This window comes from Bos javanicus, chromosome 3 (assembly GCF_032452875.1).
Source record: "Bos javanicus breed banteng chromosome 3, ARS-OSU_banteng_1.0, whole genome shotgun sequence".
Lineage (NCBI taxonomy): Eukaryota > Metazoa > Chordata > Mammalia > Artiodactyla > Bovidae > Bos > Bos javanicus.
Genome location: NC_083870.1, coordinates 119,194,034 through 119,210,626, shown reverse-complemented (window position 1 = coordinate 119,210,626; position 16,593 = coordinate 119,194,034). Strand labels below are relative to the sequence as shown.

General features: G+C 47.2%; 1 non-coding gene across 1 annotated transcript; it reads left to right on the top strand.

Moving 5' to 3' along the window:
* Positions 1–608: 608 nt before the first annotated feature.
* TRNAC-ACA (transfer RNA cysteine (anticodon ACA)) lies at positions 609–680 on the top strand. Its single transcript has one exon. It is a non-coding gene; the product is annotated as a tRNA-Cys (tRNA).
* Positions 681–16,593: the final 15,913 nt, after the last annotated feature.

Sequence of the window (16,593 nt, the reverse complement as noted above, 5' to 3'; positions counted from 1 at the left end):
GATAGAGCGCAGCCAAGGAAAGGTCCTCAGAGGATGCGGCTTCTGAGACAAGGAGGGTTGAGATTTGAACCCCTGGAGAACTCAGCCTTGAAGCTTTGGGGGTTCTAATGAGCGAGGTTGGCGCACAACCAGCTCCCAATGAGCATGCTGGATCAAAGTGCATGTGGTAATGAGCACGAGGTCTCCACCCCAGCTTCCAGGGCACCACCTTGGTGAACCACCATGCTGACAAACCAACAGCTGCAAAGCTAAGCCTCACACTCTGTAGTTCTGACATGCACCCACCAAACACAAATGCTCCTCCTCGGTCTAAGCTGTCAAACACTGGCTTCTGAACAGCTCACTGTCTTGTGGGACCAGAACTGGAAACCTCGGAAATATCCAGAAGTTCGTATAGCCAAATCCTATCATTTGATGGCAAAAGAAAATGGGACCTAGACAAATGGTGATACAACAGGTTGTGCAAACTCAGATGTCAATCACAAACTGAAAATAACTGAAAACTTTGAAAAAGAACAATGAGGAGAGATTTTTTTTCCCCCAGCGGATATTCACATGTATTATAAAGGTAATGCTATCTTGTACTGTTGCTTACCTTGTACTGGGCTTCCCTGGTGGCTCAGATGGTAGAGCATCTGTCTACAACACAGGAGACCTGGGTTCGATCCCTGGGTTGGGAAGGTCCCCTGGAGAAGGAAATGGCAATCCACTCCAGTACTCTTGCCTGGAAAATCCCATGGACAGAGGAGCCTGATAGGTTACAGTCCATGGGGTTGCAAAGAGTCAGACACGACTGAGCGATTTCACTTTCACTTTCTTTCACTGTTGCTTAAGCGGCCTTCTCTTTGTTATCTGCTCATTAGCATAGCCACCATCCATGGCAGAGATTAGAAATGCCAGACCCCAGCTTTTTTTACCACCTTATAGCTGGGGTACTTATGTTGGTGCAGTTGTGACCAAGGAGATGTCAAGCGGAATGATCTGGCAAACAGTTTACTCATGCTCAAAAGGGAGAGGAGGCCAAGATACCCTCTGCAGAAAAGACTAATAATTTCCATCAACATCCATTTCCTTTTATTATATTCTAAAACATCCCTATTATTAACTGTTCACATGATCACCCAGAAGAAAGACAGCAATTTTCATTCTCTTTGGCAATGGGTGTGGCGATGTAGCTGAGTTCTGATTCATGTAATATAGCAATTTCCCACTTTTAGTAAGATATTTGTTTTGTGTGTGTGTGTGCTCAGTCACTCAGTTGTGTCTGACTCTTGCCACCCCATAGACTGTAGCCCACCAGGCTCCTCTGTCCGTGGAATTTTCCAGGCAAACATACTTGAGTGGGTTGCCATTTTCTACTCCAGAGGACTTTCCTGATCCTGGGATCAAGGCTGCGTCTCTGTGTCTCTGGCATTGGCGGGTGGAAATATATACTATTCCTCTTGAACCTCCCTCCCCCGCTTCTAGGTCTTCACAGAGCACCAGGCTGGGCTCCCTGTATAATATAGCAGCTTCCTGACTTTATTTTTCCAAAACAGGAAGGGAGTACTTCAAGGCTGTATATTGTCACCCTGCTTATTTAACTTCTATGCAGAGTACATCATGAGAAATGCTGGGCTGGATGAAGCACAAGCTGGAACCAAGTTTGCCAGGAGAAACATCAATAACCTCAGATATGCAGATGACACCACCCTTATGGCAGAAAGTGAAGAAGAACTAAAGAGCCTCTTGATGAAAGTGAAAGAGGAGAGTGAAAAAGTTGGCTTAAAACTCAACATTCAGAAAACTAAGATCATGATATCTGCTCCCATCACTTCATGGCAAATAGATGGGGAAACAGTGAGAGACTTTACTTTCTTGGGTTCCAAAATCACTGCAGATGGTGACTGTAGCCATGAAATTGAAAGATGCTTTCTCCGTGGAAGAAAAGTTATGACCAACCTGGACAGCATATTAAAAAGCGGAGATATTACTTTGCCACCAAAGGTCCAACTAGTGAAAGCTATGGTTTTTCCAGTATTCATGTGTGGATGTGAGAGTTGGACTATACAGAAAGCTGAGCACTGAAGAATTGATGCTTTTGAACTGTGGTGTTGGAGAAGACTCTTAAGAGTCTCTTGGACTGTGAGGAGATCCAACCGGTCCATCCTAAAGGAAATCAGTCCTGGGTATTCATTGGAAAGACTGATGTTGAAGCTGAAACTCCAATACTTTGGTCACTTGATGTGAAGAGCTGACTCATTGGAAAAGACCCTGATGCTGGGAAAGACTGAGGGCAGGAGGAGAAGGGGACGACAGAGGATGACATGGTTGGATGGCATCACTGACTCTATGGACATGAATTTGGGTAAGCTCCAGGAGTTGGTGATGGACAGGGAGGCCTGGCGTGCTGCAGTCCATGGGGGTCGCAAAGAATCAGAAACGAGTGAGCGACTGAACTGAACTGAACAATTTCCCAGGACCTTTCTAAAGAGATGGCACACGTATACCCTCTGCTCTTTATTTGTCTCTTCCTCTGGCCTTCCATTTATAACAGATCTTACCAGCTTGGACCATGAATTCATATTGACATGGGTGGAGCAAAAAGGAAGGAGAAATGTGAGTTCTTGCTACATGGAGCTCCACAGCAGCCTTGCACTATCTACCCGGAAGGGTTAACAAGAAATAAGTGAACTTTTTTTCTTATTTAAGCCACTGTTGTTTGGGGTTTTCTATCACTCACAAATCCTAAATAGTACACACTTTCCTCCATGGTCCCTTTCTTTCTCTCTCTGGATATGTTTGAGGGTGGATGTGATGTTTGGAGTTATAATAGTCACGTTGAAACCCTGAGTATTATACTCAATACTCTGAGGAATGTGGCAAAAGGAGGAAGGAGCCTGCATCTTTGAGCACTTGGAGCACTTTCAGTCCAACTACTCTTGGGCTGTACCCTTGGCACGGTAATAAGGACATTTTTATTTAAGCCACTTTTAGTAAGATATTGGTTGTGTGTGTGTGCTCAGTCAGTCGATTGTGTCTGACTCTTGCAACCTCACGGACTGTAGCCCATAAGTCCCTTCTGGACTCCCACCCTTTTAGGTCTTCACAGAGCACCAGGCTGGGCTCCCTGTGTAATACAGCAGCTTCTTGCCTTTATTTTTTTTAAGCCTGTTAAACTTAAAAATCAGTAACCTTGCTTTAAAAAGGCAGATATTTTTTTGAAAGTGCTGTTGGCACAGATTCCCTGTGCTTATCCAAGAATTCCGAGAGGCCTGTCTCCTTTCCTTAGTGGCTTTCTAAGCTCTGAAAAATAGGAGCAATCATTTTTCTTCTCAAATAAATATGCATTGAAAAGGCTGAAGAATACATTACCACTCTCCCTTTCCCAGGAAGAAGGGGGAATGTAGGCCAAGGAAAGCAGAAGCTTTCTCCAAAAATTTCTGACTGTAAAATTGTCAACCCAACACAAATTGGACAGTCAAAACCAATTTTCATCTTACAATTAGCTCCAAAATTCATAGTCAAACCTAATGTGACCTATGTGATTAGTGTTAGCACAACATTGCTTTGAACGGAAGCTCTAATAAGATTCCCTCTTCTAAGTCCCAGGAGCCTAACAACACGTTTAAACTAGTTTTTACTGGAGTGTAGGCGCTTTACAAGGCTGCGTTAGTGTCTGCTGCGCAGCAAGGTGCGTCAGCCACGCGTGCGCGCAGATGCCCTCTCTTACGGGCTTCCTTCCCAATTAGGTCACCACGGTGCTGAGTCGAGTTCCCCGGGCGTACGGTAGATTCTCACTGCTGCTGTTGTTCCGACACTAGGTCGTGTTCGACTCTTTGTGACCCCACGGATGGCAGCCCACTAGGCTCCTCTGTCCGTGGGATTCTCCAGGCGAGAACACTGGAGTGGGTTGCCATTTTCTACTCCAGAGGACCTTACTGATCCTGGGATCAAACCCACATCCCTTGCATCTCCTGCATTGGCAGGCAGATTCTTTACCACTGAGTCACTTGGGAAGCACCAACAAATTTGACAACTTGGATGAAAAATCTACATACTTTAGAAATTCACCGTATCAAATATGACATCGGGCACAGTAGAAAGCATTCATAGACAGATTTCAGTTATAACATATGGAACTTGTACAAAATCTTCCAACAAAGAAAATTCTAGGTCCATATGATTTCACAGAAATCTCTATAAAAAGGTAATGAAAAATAATACCCACTCCACAGACACTGCCAGAAAATCTGTGGCTGAAGCTAGTAAAAGCCTGCTTCCAAAACACAAATGTTACAAGAGCAGAAGACAACAGATCATTTTCTCATTAGCATAGTCACAGAAGTCTCTCAAAGTGGGAGCAAAGAACCCAGAAATACAGGAAGGGTGTCATGGCATGACCAAGCAGGGTCCATTCCAGGCTGGAGGATGTTCAAAAATTTTTATGGTAATTTACCAAGTTAACAGAAGAGAAAAAAAACATGATGATCTCAATAAATGCATGAAAAAAAAAAAAAAAAAACCTTTGACAAAATTCAATGCTCATTTCAAAATATCTGAGAAAGTAGGAGTAGAATAACTAACGAAAATGTCATCTGGCCAAAAAGGGCATCTCTAAACTTACAGCTAACATCACACATGACGGTGAAAATTGGAATGTTTCCCCTAAGATCAGGAGTGGAGCATGGCTGTCTGCTCCCCCTATCCTCATTTAACTTTGTGCTGGAGACTTCAACAAGGGCAAGAAGACAAAGAAAAGACATGAGACGTAGCCATTTTGACCAAAAATTTAAGATGCTATTTATTTACAAATAATATGATTTTCATTGTATAAAGTATTCGGGAATCTACAACCCAAATATTCAGCCTAATAATGAACTTAATTAAGCCATAGAACATGAACTGCTTTTTAATATACAAGCAACAAATAACGGGGGAAAAAATTTAATGTGAAAGCTATTTATGATAGTAGAAAAATAAGGAATAAATTTAATAGTAGGCATACACGAGGTCTGCACTATAAATTGCAGAACCTTGAAAAGGAAAATTAAAATAGACCTAATAGAGAAATGTATTATGTCCATACTTTTCTAATACAAACACTAAATTCCCTTAATCTGCCTGCAGTGTAGGAGTCCCGAGTTCGATTCCTGGATCAGGAGGATCCCCTGGAGAAAGGAGTGGCAACCCATTTCAGTGCTCTTGCCTGGAGAATCCCATGGACAGAGGACCTGCGGGTTGCAGTCCACAGGGTCTCAGAGCCAGACATGGTTGAGCAACTAACACTTTCACTTTCAGGCTTTTCAAATTCCCTTAAATGATCCCAGATGGAAATAGAATAATGTAAAAATCAATGAAGAGTAATTTAAGCATAAACAGATGGATAAATATTAAATTTTTTGGTTGTATAAAAATAAGACAAATGATATGTGGACTAAGATTTATGTGGAAATTTGCAAAAGTTGGGAGAGAGTAAGTGAACTTGAACTTTTAAAGCTCTAGCATTATCATAGCAGTTACAAAATAATAGTTCTCCTTTGACTACACTGAGAGAATAATGCATGTTGTCTTTCGTAAGATAGCAAGAAAATAATAGTATAAAGTGTGCAGTAATGTAATAATAAGAGGAAAGCAAAAATCTAAAAAAAAATCCATTCAATTGCATGTAGATAAAAAATATAAATAGAGGGGCCAAATGAAAACAAGCAACACATGTTAATAAAATTATACACCATTTACACTAAGCTTTAATGTAATAAATATTTTATTATCAGATTGGCTAAATAAAAAAACCTGTATAAAACCTATGTACTTTTTACAAAAGACATCATAAATATAGGGAGAGAGAAAAGACAGAAGCAGGAGTAAGGGAGAAATCTGGGCTTCCCTGGTTGTTCAGATGGTAAAGAATCCACCTGCCAGTGTAGGAGATCTGGGTTCGATCCCTGGGTCGGGAAGATCCCCTGGAGGAGGGCATGGCAATCCACCCCAGTGTTCTTGCCTGGAGAATCCCATGGACAGAGGAGCCTGATGGGCTACAGTCCGTGGGGTTGCAGAGTTGTACATGATTGAATCGACTTAGCACATAAGTGTAGTTGTTGGAAAAATGACCAGAGGGTGGAGAAAATATTTGTCTTGGAAACCTTGACACAGGAGCCCGACTTGGTTCCAAAACCTGTTGGTAAACCTTCCAGGTAGAGTCCCACCTGGAAAATACAGGTAGATTGGGAGGAAATAGAGCTAGACAGGGCGGTGATGGGATTAAGGTGGAAGTTTGGATGAAAACTGGAATACTTGAATGGACTTCATTGAAGTGGCTGCATCACATTTACCTGACTATATTATTGGGATAGATACTGTGTCTGACTTGGCAACACTTCCCCTGCCTAGTTTTGTAATACGGGAAATGTGTAAGCTCACCCTTCAGTCAGTGTTAATTCAGTATACCACATGGGTGCCCAAAGAATTGCCTGAGCCCATACAGGTTGTTAACTTGAAATAGTGCAGAATTATAAATGAATGTATAGTAGACAAGAAGAGATAACAACTTTAGTTAATAACATGTTAGAAACTGGGATGCTTGTAAACAAATTTCTGTACAACAGCCCTGTGCAACCTGTGAGAGAATCAGACTGCTAGTGGAGACCCACATAGACTGCTGCTGCTAAGTCACTTCAGTCGTGTCCCACTCTGTGGGACCCCATAGATGGCAGCCCACCAGGCTCCCCCATCCCTGGGATTCTCCAGGCAAGAATACTGGAGTGGGTTGCCATTTCCTTCTCCAATGCAAGAAAGTGAAAAGTGAAAGTGAAGTCGCTCAGTCATGTCCGACTCTCAGGGACCCCATGGACTGCAGCCTACCAGGCTCCTCCGTCCATGGGATTTTCCAGGCAAGAGTACTGGAGTGGGGTGCCATTGCCTTCTCCACCACATAGACTATTAAGGCTCAAATACCACCCATAACGGGGCTTCCCAGGTGGCTCAGTGGTAAAGAACCTGCCTGCCAGGGTAGGATCCACGGGAGACGTGGGTTCAATCCCTGGTCAGAAAGATCCTCTGGAGGAGGAAATAGCAACCCACTCCAGTATTCTTGCCTGGGAAATCCCAAGGACAGAGCATACACATACCACCAATAGCATCAGAAGTTCTTCGTATGGTTTCAGTAATGCAAAAAATAAAAAACAAGCAAGCTAAAGGAGATGTGTACTCAGGGATGGGTCTTGCAGATGGCCTTTTTCTTATCTCAGTCTTATATAGAAGTCAACCACAGTGTGTCTCCATGTGGAAAGCACCCCATTTTACATTTACCGTCTAGTCACAGGGTTTCCTGAATTTGCCAACTTTCTGTCATAATTTGGTAGGAGGACATTTGTACTTGATGCAGGGCCTGACTGTAATAACCACTAAACTGATATCACAGTAATGTCAGACACTGGAGAGCAAGCTGGGAGTGACTTACGTACACTGCTGGTGCACGTGACTAACAGAAGCCGGTAGGTGAGTCCAGCAAAGACAGAAGGGCCCAGCAGACAGAGAAATTCTTAGGAACGACACAGGAGAAGCCACCCTTGACATCCCACAGGCATCTGAAAACAGACTGCAGTCCTTGCCTCTCCGTGGAACTAAGGAGAAACGCCATGCATGGTTGGGTTGTTCAGAGGATGCAAAGTGCCACATTTGAAGACTGCTGGCTCCTACCCACACCTGACAGAAGCCATGTCTGAAGGGGAGCTGAACAACAGCAGCTTATATCTGAGTCTCTAGTGTGCCCTTATTGGAGAAGGAAATGGCAACCCACTCCAGTGTTCTTGCCTGGAGAATCCCAGGGACGGGGAAGCCTGGTGCGCTGCTGTCTATGGGGTCGCACAGAGCCGGACACGACTGAAGTGACTTAGCAGCAGCAGCAGTGTGCCCTTGGCCCTGAAGAGCATACAATCTCAGACATGGCTTGGGAAGAATCTGTAAGTCACACTTTTGCGGACTGGAGCGCATGGTTAAAGCCTGTGAGTGCCACCTAGTGGCAAACAGCGGGATTTGGGGCAGGGCACTTTTAGACCCAGGGATGATGAAACTTATCATCTGAGGGACAGTCAGCAGCTACTGTTGAGCATTGGGTGCAAGTGTCCCCAGGACTGATGATGTGAAATAATCCTGAAGCCAAGACACCCATAAAGTCTTGGGTGATGTCAGAGAAACACTGCAATAAGGGGGGAGTTCCATGATAACACGGAAATGGCCGTTCAGGAGCCTGGTGTCATGAGCTGGGTGCCTCTTTCTCCAGGGCTGGCTTTAGGAACGTCTGCCGAGCAGCCAGACCCCACTGCCACATGGACAACGTCCTACGAGTGGCTCTTGAGTGACCAACTGCAAGCGTCCTGGTTTAGGAAGGGCAGCTGCAGGTGGACAGGCAGCATCCTGTTTGGAATCCTGCCATCCTATGACCAACTGATGGGAAAGCCCTGGTTGAAGCACAGAAGAGCCAGCCAATGCAGTGCACTGAACGCTGTGCTGCTGTTTTCATGGTGATGGGCAAACGGATGTGATAACCATGCTAAGCGCGCAGGCTTAGACTAATTAGCCCTCTCCCAGGAGTTAGCAAAATGGCTGTCTGAGGAGGCCTTACAAATAGCTGTGAAAAGGAGAGAAGTGAAAAGCAAAGAAGAAAAGTAAAGATATACCCATTTGAGTGCAGAGTTCCAAAGAATAGCAAGGAGAGATAAGAAAGCCTTCCTCAGCGATCAATGCAAAGAAATAGAGGAAAACAATAGAATAGGAAAGACTAGAGACTACTTCAAGAGAATTCAAGATATCAAGGGAATATTTCATGCAAAGATCGGCTCAATAAAGGACAGAAATGGTATGGACCTAACAGAAACAGAAGATATTAAGAAGAGGTAGCAAGAATACACTGAAGAACTGTACAAAAACGATCTTCAGGACCCAGATAATCACGATGGTGTGATCACTCCCACATTCGGACATCCTGGAATGTGAAGTCAGGTGGGCCTTAGGAAGTATCACTACGAACAAAGCTAGTGGAGGTGATGGAATTCCAGTTGAGCTATTTCAAATTCTAAAAGATGATGCTGTGAAAGTGCTGCACTCAATATGCCAGCAAATTTGGAAAACTCAGCAGTGGCCACAGGACTGGAAAAGGTCAGTTTTCATTCCAATCCCAAAGAAAGGCAATGCCAAAGAATGCTCAAACTACCACACAATTGCACTCATCTCACATGCTAGTAAAGTAATGCTCAAAATTCTCCAAGCCAGGCTTTAGCAATATGTGAACCATGAACTTCCAGATGTTCAAGCTGGTTTTAGAAAAGGCAGAGGAACCAGAGATCAAATTGCCAACATCTGCTGGATCATCGAGAAAGCAAGAGAGTTCCAGAAAAAACATCTATTTCTGCTTTATTGACTATGCCAAAGCCTTTGACTGTGTGGATCACAATAAACTGTGGAAAATTTTGAAAGAGATGGGAATACCATACCACCTGACCTGCCTCTTGAGAAACCTGTATGCAGGTCAGGAAGCAACAGTTAGAACTGGACATGGAACAACAGCCTGATTCCAAAAAGGAAAAGGAGTACGTCAAGGCTGTATATTGTAACCCTGCTTATTTAACTTATATGCAGACTGCATCATGAGAAACGCTAGGCTGGAAGAAGCACAAGCTGGAATCAAGATTCCCGGGAGAAATATCAATAACCTCAGATATGCAGATGACACCACCCTTATGGCGGAAAGTGAAGAACTAAAGAGCCTCTTGATGAAGGTGAAAGAGAGTGGAAAAGTTGGCTTAAAGCTCAACATTCAGAAAACTAAGACCATGGCATCCAGTCCCATCACTCAGTGGCAGATTTTATTTTGGGGGCCTCCAAAATCACTGCAGATGGTGATTGCAGCCATGAAATTAAAAGACACTTTCTCCTTCGAAGGAAAGTTATAACCAACCTAGACAGCATATTAAAAAGCAGAGATATTACTTTGCCAACAAAGGTTCGTCTAGTCAAGGCTATGGTTTTTCCAGTGGTCATGTATGGATGTGAGAGTTGGACTGTAAAGAAAGCTGAGCACAGAAGATGTTTTTGAACTGTGGTGTTGGAGAAGACTCTTGAGAGTCCCTTGGACTGCAGGGAGATCCAACCAGTCCATCCTAAAGGAGATCAGTCCTGGGTGTTCACTGGAAGGACTGATGTTGAAACTGAAACTCCAATACTTTGGCCACGTGATGCGGAGAGCTGACTCATTTGAAAAGACCCTGATGCTGGGAAAGATTGAGGTCAGGAGGAGAAGGGGATGACAGAGGATGAGAAGGTTGGATGGCATCACCGACTCAATGGGCATGAGTTTGAGTAAACTCCAGGAGTTGGTGATGGACAGGGAGGCCTGGCATGCTGCATGCAGTCCATGGGGTTGCAAAGAGTCGGACACGACTGAGCAACTGAACTGAACTGATACAATGGTGTGTGTGTTGATTATGTATGTGTGGAAAATGTTCTTCTCTTGAATCAAAAACTCAAATTTCCCTGCCCCTTTATGAATAATAACGTCCATGAACCCTGAGATAGCACAGGGTCCCCACTGAGTCCATCTCCCTGGAGAAGATCATGGTCATTGTCCCTGGAGCACCCCCTGGCCCCAAACAGGAGTCATACCCCTTCACAGTCATGACGGGAAGGAGTATCAGAGGTTGGGGTGAAGACAGCACTCTGTGGTGGGAGACTGAGTGGACAGGGGCAAAAGCTCCATCAAGGGCCTGGACCCCTGGACAGGGCAAGGGTGGGTCAGCATTGAAGCCCAGCAGGGCTGTGTCAGCAGATGCCACCAGCAGGGCCCGGAGGCGCAGGCTGGGAGACTCCATGCTAATTGGTGGTGTGGGGGCAGTTACGTCTCTGTGGCAGGGTAATTAGACCCTGGAGCCCCGCGTCTGGGAGGGATGGGGAGGAAGCCAACAGCCTTCTTCCCGGCACCTCCTTTAAACCAGCAGAGCCCCAGAGCTGGCCAGCTGCCTCTCAGGAAAGGCCAGATCACACGGGCGCTGTCTGCTTGGGGGTCAGTGGGCAGAGGGGGCGACAGCAGCCTGTGCTGGGCTGGGGGAAGCCAGCGGCGCCTGTGGCCCTTAGGTAGGTTCCTGGGGGTGCTTCCTCTCGGTCGAGGGGCCTGTCTGGCGGCTGGACCCGGTGTCTTGGGAGTGTGTGGAGCGGGGCCAGGACTGAGAGGCCCCTTGCGACCTGTGTCCCCCTCCCTGATCTCACGACGAGGGCTTCCTCCCTCCCACGCTCCCTCCACCACCACCCAGCCACATCTCCAGCATCCTCCCCCTGAGCTCTGAAGGTATCCATGGAGGGTCCCAGGCTCTCCTCCTATCATCCACTCTGTCCGCCAGGAGATGTCCCCCTGCTCTAGAAATGTGGGGGACACCTCCACCGAGGTCAGCTGCCCCTGCCGGCACCCCAGGCTGCTCAAGGCTGCTCTGCGTCTCCCCTGCCCCCGCTGGGCCCTGCCTCCCTGCCCTGCTTTTGTCCCCTCCTGTCCTCACAGGGATGGACAGGGAGGGACGTGATCAGACAGGGACGCTGGTCCACGTCTGCTCTGTCTTCTGCTGTCACAGCAGGTGCGGTGGGAGACCTCCGCTTTGCCCACCGCCCCCATCAGGGGAGACCTGAGTCTCAGTGGAAGGGACCCCTGATTTTGGGGTAGGGCTACCCTGGCATCCTCTGCTCCTGCCCTCTCGTCCTCCACGGGGTGACCCCCCCCCCCCCCGCCTTGGTGGCGGAGCTCCCGGAGGCTGCACTGTCCCACTCTGCTCCAATGGGCTTGTCTCCTTGCTGTCCTCCCCGCTCTCAGATGCACCCTAGGGTCCTCCCCATACAGCTGCCCGGCCAGTCCTCACCGCATCAGCTCCTCACCAATGCCCACTCCCACACCCAGCATCGCCAGCCCCACCCGCCCTGACCTGCCCTACATCTTCTCATCACCTGGGAACGCCCTCAGCAACTGATCTGCAAGTTACAAGTGTAGGTCCCTTTCTTTCTGCTTCTATGCCTCTCCTAGAACTTGCATTTCATGAAGGCGGAAGTTGTAGACTGTTTTCTCTCCTGATTGAGCCCAAGTGCCTCGCAATCCTAACTTCCCAGTAGTGGGCGCTCAGTGTCAGATGGATAGGGACTGGCCCCTCCCCTGCCTTCCCCCTACCCCGTGAGGTCTGGACATCAGGGCCCTACTCGCGGGGTCTGGACACGGGGGTCCCTCAGATCCAGCACAGCCCAAACCCAGCTTTTTCTTCCCCTCTCTAGCAAGCATGCTTTCTCCCCTCTGCGCCCAGATCCTGAAGCCTCCCCTTCAGGGTGTCTCAGAGCAGCACTGGGGGCCCAGCCAGCCCTTGGGGAAGAAGACATCCGAGACCTGATGGATGCCCGAGTTCTGGCCTCGGCGGGGCATCAGGGGCACCTGAGGTCAGCAAGGTGCTCTCAGGGACTGAAAGTGGCTCCTTGGGCAGGACTGTTGTTGTTGGAGGGGGAGGAGGTGAGGGGGGAGAAGACGGGTCTGTTGCGAAAGCAGAGTTCGTACCAGGAATGTTGCATGGATGTGGCTGGAAGATCCGCATGCTGTTCTCCACCCTGTGGAGGGTGGACCAGATGGAGTCAGGAAGGCGAGTGAGGATCAGTTAGAGTTCAGGGACCGTCATTCTGGCATGGTGATGAAACCTGAATGCAGGGTAGCTGGGCGGAAGCCCAGGAGAGTGGAGACAAGGGAGCCAGTTCTAGAGACGCCAAGGATGCAGGACGACTAGGACCAGCCTTGGCTGAGCCACGCTGGGGAGAAGAACTGAAGCTGGGCATCTGCCAGGGGCAGCTGGGTGCATGATGGTGCCGCTGCCTGATGACGAACACAAGGAGGAGGGTTTGGACTCCAGGGCCAGTGGAGGCCTCTCGTCATTGGCTGGACACATGGGCAGGATCGGTAGAGAGATGGGAGTGTGGGCCTCACCAGGTAGAGACTTGGGAGTGGGTGGCCTTGCTGAGCATGGACGGTGAGAGAAGATGGCTGGGGTCAAGGCAGCACACGTGGAGGAGAGGCGGGTGGAGAAAGAACTGGATCGTGGCCCGGAAATTAGGATGGGCTGGTCACAGGCACCTGAGGGACTGCTGGTGTGCGGACAGAAGCCTGTGGGCATGGGGGCTAAGACCATGGCGCAGCTGAGCAGTTGCAGATGAGACAGAGGGTGGTACAGCAGGGATCCCGAGTCAGAGAGATGTCTAACCGCTCAGCAGAGTCCACGGCAAAGGAGAGAAGAAGCAGGAGGAGACTGGACAGGGCGCACGCAGGGCGGTGGGGATGGCTCAGCTCTGTGGGAGCCTAGCGCCCATGGCTGGAGCCAGGTAACAGAGGGGCCATGGGTGTGAACAATTTGAGGGCAGCCTGGGGAGCAGGAGTGGTTCTCACACCGTCCTAGGGTTCAGCCTGTCTGAGGGTCTGGCCTGTGTGGGCATGCAGGAACTCCGACCGTGCTGTCCCCACCCCTGACCTTTTAATTTTTCAAGAGAAACCAGAAATCTGTGCTTCTCCATGCAATGTTCTGACTGTCCAAAACAGTGGCCAAAGTGAGGGTGTAAAGAATTTTCAGATGTGGGTGTGATAACACGCCGGTGTCTGGGAAGGACCCTCAGACTCGCTCAGCTCCAGTTAAGCTTTCCCTCTGCCCCACCACGAAATCTGACCTCTCAGGTATTTTAAAATGTCACTCTTAATCTTTGACTTATTCATTAACAACCAAATTCCAAAGAGTGGCTTCTGCCTCCACACATGTGGGCCACGCTCTCCACTCCATGGTGTCCGTGGACAAGGACAGGGCCGGTGGACCTTTGAGTACTGATGTCTTATCCATCAGAACCCTGCTTTCTGGTGTTACATATAAAGAAAAGACTCATTTAGTTTTTTAACAAATATTTAACAGATGACCTTGGAATCATTCATTAAGCAATCTTCCCTTTTCTTCCTAATTATACCCCATAAGATTTGATTTAGAACTTTCTATCTAAGAACTAGAGATAGAGATAGTTGAAGAGGGGACTCCTTGGAAAAGACCCTGATGCTAGGAAAGATTGAGGGCAGGAGAAGGGGATGACAGAGGATGAGATGGTTGAATGGCATCATCAACTCAACGGACATGAGTTTGAACAAACTCTAGGAGATGGTGAAGGACAGTGAAGCCTGGCATGCTGCAGCCCATGGGGTCACAGAGTCGGACACGACTGAACAACTAAACAACAACATACTGTTTTCACACTGTCCCATAGACTAAGTGGCAGCACTCATTATTTTTAACATTTCTTTTATCAAACCATTCAGTTCAGTTCAGTTGCTCAGTCGTGTCTGACTCTTTGCAACCCCATGAATCGCAGCACGCCAGGTCTCCCTGTCCATCACCAGCTCCCCGAGTTCACTCAAACTCACGTCCATCGAGTCAGTGATGCCATCCAGCCATCTCATCCTCTGTCGTCCCCTTCTCCTCCTGCCCCCAATCCCTCCCAGCATCAGAGTCTTTTCCAATGAGTCAAGTCTTTGCATGAGGTGGCCAGAGTACTGGAGTTTCAGCTTTAGCATCATTCCGTCCAAAGAAATCCCAGGGCTGATCTCCTTCAGAATGGACTGGTTGGATCTCCTTGCAGTCCAAGGGATTCTCAAGAGTCTTCTCCAACACCACAGTTCAAAAGCATCAATTCTTCGGTGCTCAGCTTTCTTCACAGTCCAACTCTCACATCCATACATGACCACAGGAAAAACCATAGCCTTGACTAGATGAACCTTTGTTGGCAAAGTAATGTCTCTGCTTTTGAATATGCTATCTAGGTTGGTCATAACTTTCCTTCCAAGGAGTAAGCATCTTTTAATTTCATGGCTGCAATTACCATGTGCAGTGACTTTGGAGCCCAGAAAAATAAAGTCTGACACTGTTTCCACTGTTTCCCCATCTATTTCCCATGAAGTGATGGGACCAGATGCCATGATCTTCGGTTTCTGAATGTTGAGCTTTAAGCCAACTTTTTCACTCTCCACTTTCACTTTCATCAAGAGGCTTTTTAGTTCCTCTTCACTTTCTGCCATAAGGGTGGTGTCATCTGCGTATCTGAGGTTATCGATATTTCTCCCAGCAATCTTGATTCCAGTTTTGCTTCATCCAGCCTAGCATTTCTCATGATGTACTCTGCATATAAGTTAAATAAGCAAGGTGACAATATACAGCCTTGACGAACTCCTTTTCCTCTTTGGAACCAGTCTGTTGTTCCATGTCCAGTTCTAACTGTTGCTTCCTGACCTGCATACAAATTTCTCAAGAGGCAGATCAGGTGGTCTGGTATTCCCATCTCTTTCAGAATTTTCCACAGTTTATTGTGATCCACACAGTCAAAGGCTTTGGCATAGTCAATAAAGCAGAAATAGATGCTTTTCTGGAACTCTCTTGCTTTTTCCATGATCCAGCAGATGTTGGCAATTTGATCTCTGGTTCCTCTGCCTTTTCTAAAACCAGCTTGAACATCAGGAAGTTCACGGCTCACATATTGCTGAGGCCTGGCTTGGAGGATTCTGAGCAGCGCTTTGCTGCGTGTGGGGTGCGTGCAGCTGTGCACTGGTCTGAGGGTCTTTGGCACTGCCTTTCTCTCTACTTTCACTTAATTGCATTTTCTCATCTCCAAAATAGCAAGTTCTCTTCACTAATCCTCGCCTTTCTTTTTCCTGAACCTTCTTTGATATTCCCATCTGTTCTTACTTGAAGATGATTTTAAGGATTATTTCATTCTGTTTTAAGGAAAATAAAGTTTGGTGAGATTTCAACTGTGATCAAAGCTGCCCTGGTAGTGCTAGTAGCAGATGCAGGAGACGTAAGAGACGGGGGCTCGATCCCTGGTTGGGGAACATTCCCCTGGAGAAGGGCATGGCAACCCACTCCAGTATTCTTGCCTGGAGAATCCCATGGACAGAGGAGTCTGGGGGCCTACAGTCCATGGGGTCGGACAGAGTCAGACACAACTGAAGTAACTTAGCACATGCATGCACAACTATAGTCAAGTTAAATTTTAAAATCCACTTGGAAATATTGACAGCTTTACAATATATCTTCAAGGGACATATTCATGATTAATTGCTGGTAGCCCAGGGGTTGAACCTGTGTCTCTTACGCCTCCTTCATCAGCAGGTTCTTTACCACCAGTGCCACCTGGGAAGCCATATAGGATGACTACAGCTTTAATATCATTTTGAAATCCCTTAATCAATTATGCATGAACTTGGGCAAGCATCGGGAGACGGTGAGGGACACAGAGGCCTGGCGTGCTACAGTCCATGGGGTCGCAAAGAGTCAGACCCAACTGGTGACTGAACAACACCAACAATCAATTATAATCTGGGTTTTCTAGGTTAAAGACACATTATCTGGAAATAATGACAGTTTTGTCTACTTCTTTATCCATTTTTGTAGTAGGTAGTAGAGGGCGGCGTTCTTACTTCTTGGTGGTTTTAAAGAATACCCATCTTCATCCTAGTCTCAGCAGAATGTGAGTGATTCTGATACTAACCACAGGGATGTCACAGGCTGTTGGCTGAGT